Below are 7,720 nucleotides of genomic sequence, written 5' to 3'. Positions count from 1 at the left end.
ATACATCATCCTTTAAGCTTGGAGGGAAACCAACACACTCGCGAGGAGTCAAGATTTCTAGCGCCGTTGCCGGGGAATATCAGGTCAAGATCTATCAAGTTCCTACACACAAATCCTATCTCCTCGCAATTACATTATTTTCAATTTGCCTCTCGTTTTCCTCTCCCCCACTCACAAAAATATTTTCCTTTTTATTTGCCTTCTTTCTCGTTGCCTTTTTATTACTTTCTTGCTTCTATTGTCTTCATGTCAACACTCAAAAACAGAAAAATGAATAGAAAAAGTGAAAACATATGGATCCTCATCCACTTGCTAATCTTTTCAATAGATCTAATTATCTCGAACCAATTGCTAGTGAGTTGAGTGCTCCTGATTTTTTTTGTGAAGTTTTGCTTGAAAATCGTGAATCTGAATATTGTGATGAAGTGTTAAAAGAAGAAATTTATAAATTTATTCATGATATATCCTTGAATGAAAAGCATGATTGCAATGATGTTGTTATAAATTCTATTAATGTGAGTCATGCTACTAATATGCAAAACTACAAGCTTGGGGATGGCAATTTTGTCATGTCCACTACTCATTGTAATGATCATGATTGGGGTGATGCTTCTTATGATCATGACATTGGTAGACTTGCCCGATGACTGGTAGGACATTGAGGATAAATGGATCTTGAATAAGAATATAAACGTTCATGGTAATGTCGCCACATATAAAGCTCGAATTGTCACAAAGAGGTATCCGACAAGTTCAAGGGATTGACTATGATGAGATTTTCACACCCGTAGCGATGCTAAAGTCTGTTGCGATTATGTTTGCAGTTGCTTCATTTTTAGATCATGAAATTTGGGGATGTACGTCAGAACAACGTTTCCTTAACACATTTTATCATTGTTAGCACAACAACTCGAGGAAATAGATACATTTTTATCATGGCAACAAGATATAGAAAGCATATCATCATGAGATTTAGTCAAGCAGTTTTTACATACATTTAGAGTGCTCAAAGTGTTAACTCCCAAAGATGAAGCATTGCAATAATATAGTGATGAAGGATCATCAACAATAAGTCCATTATCATCATTGCAATGATCTCCACTACTCAGCATATCACTACCTTGTGGCAATCCACATGTAGGTGAAGTAGATGAAGTTGAGAAGACCACACGACCAGAGGTGGAGGGAGGACAATCATTCCCACAAATCTAGGACGTACCATATTTATCTTGACGCTTTGAACACAACTCATGAGCATCCCGTAATGGCATGAGTTGAAATATAACTACATTGCTCAAAGCATCAAAAAGCACATTAGAAGCTTGAGCATTGAGATAAGAGTTTTTCTCATTCTCTAAAGATATATTTTGAGAATCCTGTGGAGGAGAAAACCCCATATCTACAATTTTCTCTAAATTTGGGTCCATCGCCCTAAAGTGATTAAGCATGTGAATTACCCAAACATCAAAATTTGTGCCATCGAAACTAAGAGTGTTAGAGAATCCTAAACCCCTAGTCGACATCCTTACTCTCTAGGTGGTTAAACCTAATAAAGAGAGACCTAGCTCTTATACCAATTGAAAGGACGTGGATGTCGCCTATAGGGCAAGGTGAATAGTCGCTTTAAAATAATTATGGTTTAGGCTTGAAAAATGCGGAATAAAACTAATGTTTAATTTGTCAAGCACAAAACCTAAAACAACTAGGCCCACCTATGTGCACCAACAACTTATGCTAAGAAAGATAAACAACTAAGTGGTAGCAAGATATATGACAAGAAACAATATGGCTATCACAAAGTAAAGTGCATAAGTAAAGGGTTCGGGTAAGAGATAACCGAGGCACACGGAGACGATGATGTATACCAAAGTTCACACCCTTGCGGATGCTAATCTCAGTCTGGAGTGGTGTGGAGACACAATGCTCCCCAAGATGCCACTAAGGCCACCGTAATCTCCTCACGCCCTCGTATAATGCAACATGTCGTGATTCCACTAAGGGACCCTTGAGGGCGGTCACCGAACCCGTACAAACAAGGTTGGGGCAATCTCCACAACTTAATTGGAGGCTCCCAACAACACCACGAAGCTTCACCACAATGGCATATGGCTTCGAGGTGCCACAAATGCTGGGGGCAATCTCCACAACTTAATTAGAGACCCCGATGCTTGCTCGGAGCTTTACACCACAATGATTGAGCTCTGAAGCACCACCAAGCTTCTAGGATGCCAAAGCATCCACGAGGAACAATCTCTAGGGGTATCAAGTACCCAAGGGTAATAAGCTTCTCGACTTCTCACTTCCATGTATCACCGTGGAGAACTCAAACCGATGCAACTAATGCAATGGCAAGAACGCACGAAGTGGTCAAGTCCCTCACACTCAAATCCCTCCACAACAAAAAAAAGTTGTGGAGAAATATGAGACGAAGAACAAGGAGCTCACAAAGAACTCCAAGATCAAGATCCAAGGAGTTCCCCTCACATAGAGGAGAAAGTGATTGGTGGAGATGTGGATCTAGATCTCCTCTCTATTTTCCCTCAAGAACTAGCAAGAATCGTCGGAGGTATTGAGAGTTAGCAAGCTCTAAGAAGGTAAACAATGGGGGAAGAACACGAGCTCAATGGATAGATAAGGTCCAATGGGGAATAAGACCTCCTTTATATAGTGGGGGAACAAATCCAACCGTTACCCCCACTCACAGCCCGACTGGAGCGCTACTGCCACTTCTTGGAGCGCTACTACCACTCCCAGAACATTCGAGGGAGCGGTACTACCGCCCGGGAGCGGTAGTAAAAAATTACTACTGCTCGCAGCAGGAGCAGTATTACCGCTGGATACTGAAAATGTTCTAACTTTCGCATTCGAACCCCAAATCGAGCAAACTCAAGCTTGTTGAATTCATAACGATAAGAGCTATCCAACAGCGACATAAAATATGAAGAACATGTAGTTAGAAAATTCCAATGATATAGTGAAGTGAGACCTCTATGAATGAAGAACCGAAAAAACTTCCAACATCGAAAACATCATAGAAGATGCATATGGACTCCGTTTTCGATGAACTCGAGCTTGTCTTGAAAATGACCATAAGCTCTAAAACTCACAAAGAGAAAAACCAAACGAGAACCAAGAAATATGATGCAAGGATGCAAATGCTTTGAGCTCTCAACGAACGATACGATCAAGCTACTCACTTGAGAGCCCCCCTTGACAGTACGGCAATCTATCCTAAAATAGAAAACCTATCAAGGGCAAACCTATACCTTGCACCTAGTCCTCTTGAGCTAGATGATACTTATCTTGGATTCCTCAAGATGGAACACCTTTCTTGATTGCTCCCCCATACTCACTATGGGTGAGCCACTCTTCAACACATACTTCACAAGTCCATTTCCACCACAATGGACGGCAAGCTTGAAGCATGATATCTTCATGATGCTCCACTTGAACTTGCACACCGCAATCTGGATGACGATCACCACTTGATGTCATCCTTCGTAGGTTGAATGAGATATTCCTCTTGATGCAAACCCATGGAAACACACCTAACCCCACATAGAACTCCCATGAAGACATGGCTTGGTACACAAAAGCGTTATGGACAATGCTTACCATACCATGGGATCACTTGATCCTTCTCGGTACATCTTGTACGCTTTGTGTGTTGATCATCTTGATTTACTCTCTGCTTAGTCTTGATCAACTTTGTGTATTTATGACCAGTCTTTGGATAATACTTCGAATACCACCTTGGTCATCATATAAACTCCTTGAAACCAACAGATGGACTTCAAGAAGTGCCTATGGACAAATCCTTCGAATATAACTTAAGGCAACCATTAGTCCATAGGGATTATCATCAATTACCAAAACCACATATGGAGAAATATGCACTAACAATCTCCCCCATTTTGGTCATTGATGACAATAAGTACAAGAGAGTTTATATAAGGAAGTAAGCATAACCAAGCGCACACATACAAAGCTATAATGCATGCGTACAAGATGTAAATGCTTAATAAATAAAAGCAAAACCCTCTATGCATCACCAAACTAAACTCTATATACTTCTCCCCCATTGGCATCGATTTCCAAAATGGACAAAAAATTTAGAAAGCCAATATAGTAGGTGGTCCTCTAAAAGGTGTGTACTTCTCAACAATAGTGCAAAGAAATACACAAATACAATGATAAACGTTGGAGGAAAACGAACTATATCGAGGACCCAAAGATTGCAAGAAGGATCATATGTCACAAAGACATACAAACGAGAGAAGCACACAATCAAAAGATACCAATAGGAACAAGCAATCATATGGTCCTTCGAACTACATGAATAAAAGATATTATGATAAGGACAATAGTGTGTTTTATCAAAACTAGAGAAGCTCCCCATGATTTGTGCACTAATATGATTTTTTTTGTATTTGATACAAGTGCACAAAATAGGATCGTTGCTCCCCCAAAATTAATAGAAGCACACAACAAGTGCAAGAAAATAGATGAGACAATAAGTATATCACTTGCACAAAACATATGGTTGAGCAACATGTAAAAGAGGCAACTTAAGAGTAGGCTCAACCAAAATGATGTGTGTGAGTCATGGCAAGGCACTTGAGAAGACTAAGGTGAAGTTGAGCATTACTCATCAATATAGTCTTGAACAAATAAGAACAAAGTGCAAGACATATCCTTTCCACACACACTACTAGCAAATAGGTTCACAAGCTTACTAATAAACAAATTGAGAACCAAGGATTGTGACAACCCATGGTGAAGAGAGGAAATAATAACCTTGTCAAGAGAAGGGATACCAACCAAAATGTCAACACCCTTGTCAAGACACATATGAGTAAAAATAATCTTCACCACCAACAAGTGCATAAAGATGCAAGGTTAAAAGATCTGCACTCAAGACAAATCCTTTCACGAAGCCACCAAAAACTGAAAAAGGAAATGCAACGGTGGCCTGAAAGAAAAGAGGATATCAACTAGAGATGTAACTTCTCTCATGTGTAAAATATTCTAGGTAAAATAAAATCATCGTGATATATATCCACAAAGAAAGATGTACCCACGAAATGGTTACAAGAAGGAACAAACAAGATATCCAAAAGGAAGTCATAAATATACCAATAAAATCTTTGCTTTAAAGCATAGCACATGGCCTAATATTGTATTATTGTACAATATGAATTTACAACTTATGAACATCAAATACATTCCAACTAGCAACAAGACATCATCGTTGGGATGCTTTGAGGAAGGAAACATGTACCACAAGAACGAATCAAGAAATTCATGCCATCAGGCAACCTATGAAAGGTTGAAAGCAAGAAAAGTATGCATAAAGTGAATACTAGTTACCGAGATAGCACTGGATTGATGTAGTAGAGAGTTGTTCGTTGATCATCCTAACTTGGATCCAATAAGCACATGGTGTTAATAATTTCCTTGTAGGTGAGCCGACCAGCCAATGCCTCTCCAATTGTTCCTGGAACAACAAAACAAACAAAATGGTGCCCAAACTCATCGGGACCAAAGCGTTAGAAAACCAACAATACTTTTGGAAATATGCCCTGGAGGCAATAATAAATTAGTTATTATTATATTTCCTTGTTCATGATAATCGTTTATTATCCATGCTAGAATTGTATTGATTGGAAACTCAAATACATGTGTGGATACATAGACAACACATTGTCCCTAGTGAGCCTCTAGTTGACTAGCTCGTTGATCAAAGATGGTCACGGTTTCCAGGCCATAGGCAAGTGTTGTCACTTGATAACGGGATCACATCATTGGGAGAATGATGTGATGGACAAGACCCAAACTATAAACGTAGCATATGATTGTGTCAGTTTATTGTTACTGTTTTCTGCATGTCAATGTATTTATTCCTATGACCATGAGATCATGCAACTCCCGGACACCGGAGGAATACCTTGTGGGTTATCAAACGTCGCAACGTAACTTGGTGACTATAAAGGTGCTCTACAGGTATCTCCAGAGGTGTCTTTTGGGTTGGCATGGATCAAGACTAGGATTTGTCACTCAGTGTGACGGGGAGGTATCTCGGGGCCCACTCGGTAATACAACATCACAACAAGCCTTACAATCAATGTGACTAAGGAGTTAGTTACGGGATCTTGTATTACGGAACAAGTAAAGAGACTTGCCGGTAACGAGATTGAACTAGGTATGGTGATACCGACGATCGAATCTCGGGCAAGTAACATACCGAAGGACAAAGCGAATAGAATACATGATTATATGAATCCTTGACATAGAGGTTCAACCAATAGACATCTTTGTAGAATATGTAGGAGACAATATGGACATCCAGGTCCCGCTGTTGGTTATTGACCGGAGAATGTCTTAGGTCATGACTGCATAGTTCTCGAACCCGCAGGGTCTGCACACATAAGGTGCGGTGACGTTTCGTTATAGTTGATTATATGTGTTGGTGACCAAAGTTTTGTTCAGAGTCCTAGATGAGATCTCGGACGTTGTGATGAGTTCTGAAATGGTCCGGAAATGAAGATTGATATATAAGAAGTTGGTGTTTGGATTCCGGAATGTTTTCGGGCATTGCCCGCAGTGTACCGGGAGTGACGAATGGGTTCCGAGGGCCCACTGGGTGGACCCACCATGCCCCAAGGGGTCCACATGGGTTTATTGGATGCGCAATAAGGCATAATGGGATGACAAAGTCATCCAAGGAAATCCCATGAGGAAAAAGTGGAAAATTCAAAAGAGGTGGGAAATTAAGGAAGGAGTCCTAATCCAAGTGGGATTGGAGTAGGACTCCTCCCTCCTCCACTTCGGCCGACGCAAGAGAGATTCCCTTATGGTGCCAAGGCTGCCTCCTCCCTCCTCCTATATATAATAGAGGTTTAGGGATTTTTTAGACAAAACTTTGCCACGTGCTACCCTCTCCTCTAGATCGTAGTTCTTCCTCTAGATCGGTTTTCTGCGGAGCTCGGGCGGAGACCTGCAGGAATAGATCATCACCACCACCGGAGCACTGTCACGCTGCCGGGGAACTCATCTACATCCCCGTCTCTCTTGCTGGATCAAGAAGGCGGAGATCGTCATCAAGTTGTACGTGTGCACAACGCGGAGGTGTCGTCCGTTCGGCACTTGATCAGGACAGATCACGAGACGGTTCGTGGGACGATTTGTGGGACGGATCGTGAAGACGTACCACTACATCAACCGCGTTTATTACCGCTTCCGCTTAGTGATCTACAAGGGTATGTTGATCCAATCTCCCTCTCGTAGATGATCATCACCATGATAGGTCTTCGTGTGCGTAGGAAATTTTTTGTTTCCCATGCAACGTTCCCCAACAGTGGCATCGTGAGCTAGGTTCGTGCGTAGATGTAATCTCGAGTAGAACACAAAAGTTTTTGTGGGTGTTGATGTTCGATTTTCTTCCCTCCTTAGTCTTCTCTCGATTCGGCAGTATTGTTGGATTGAAGCGGCCCAGACCAAACTTACTCGTGTGCTTACAAGAGACCGGTTTCATCGACTAGCATGCAACTTGTTGCATAAAGATGACTGGCGGGTGTATGTTTCTTCAACTTTATTTGAATCGGAGTTGACCGAGGCGGTCCTTGGAGAAAGGTTAAATAGCAATTTGCATATCACCGTTGTGGCTTTGCGTAAGTAAGATGCGATCATACTAGATACCCATAGCAGCCACGTAAAACAT

Source organism: Hordeum vulgare, chromosome 5H, assembly GCF_904849725.1.
Source record: "Hordeum vulgare subsp. vulgare chromosome 5H, MorexV3_pseudomolecules_assembly, whole genome shotgun sequence".
NCBI classification, from domain to species: domain Eukaryota; kingdom Viridiplantae; phylum Streptophyta; class Magnoliopsida; order Poales; family Poaceae; genus Hordeum; species Hordeum vulgare.
Note: the sequence above shows the minus strand (reverse complement) of the source record.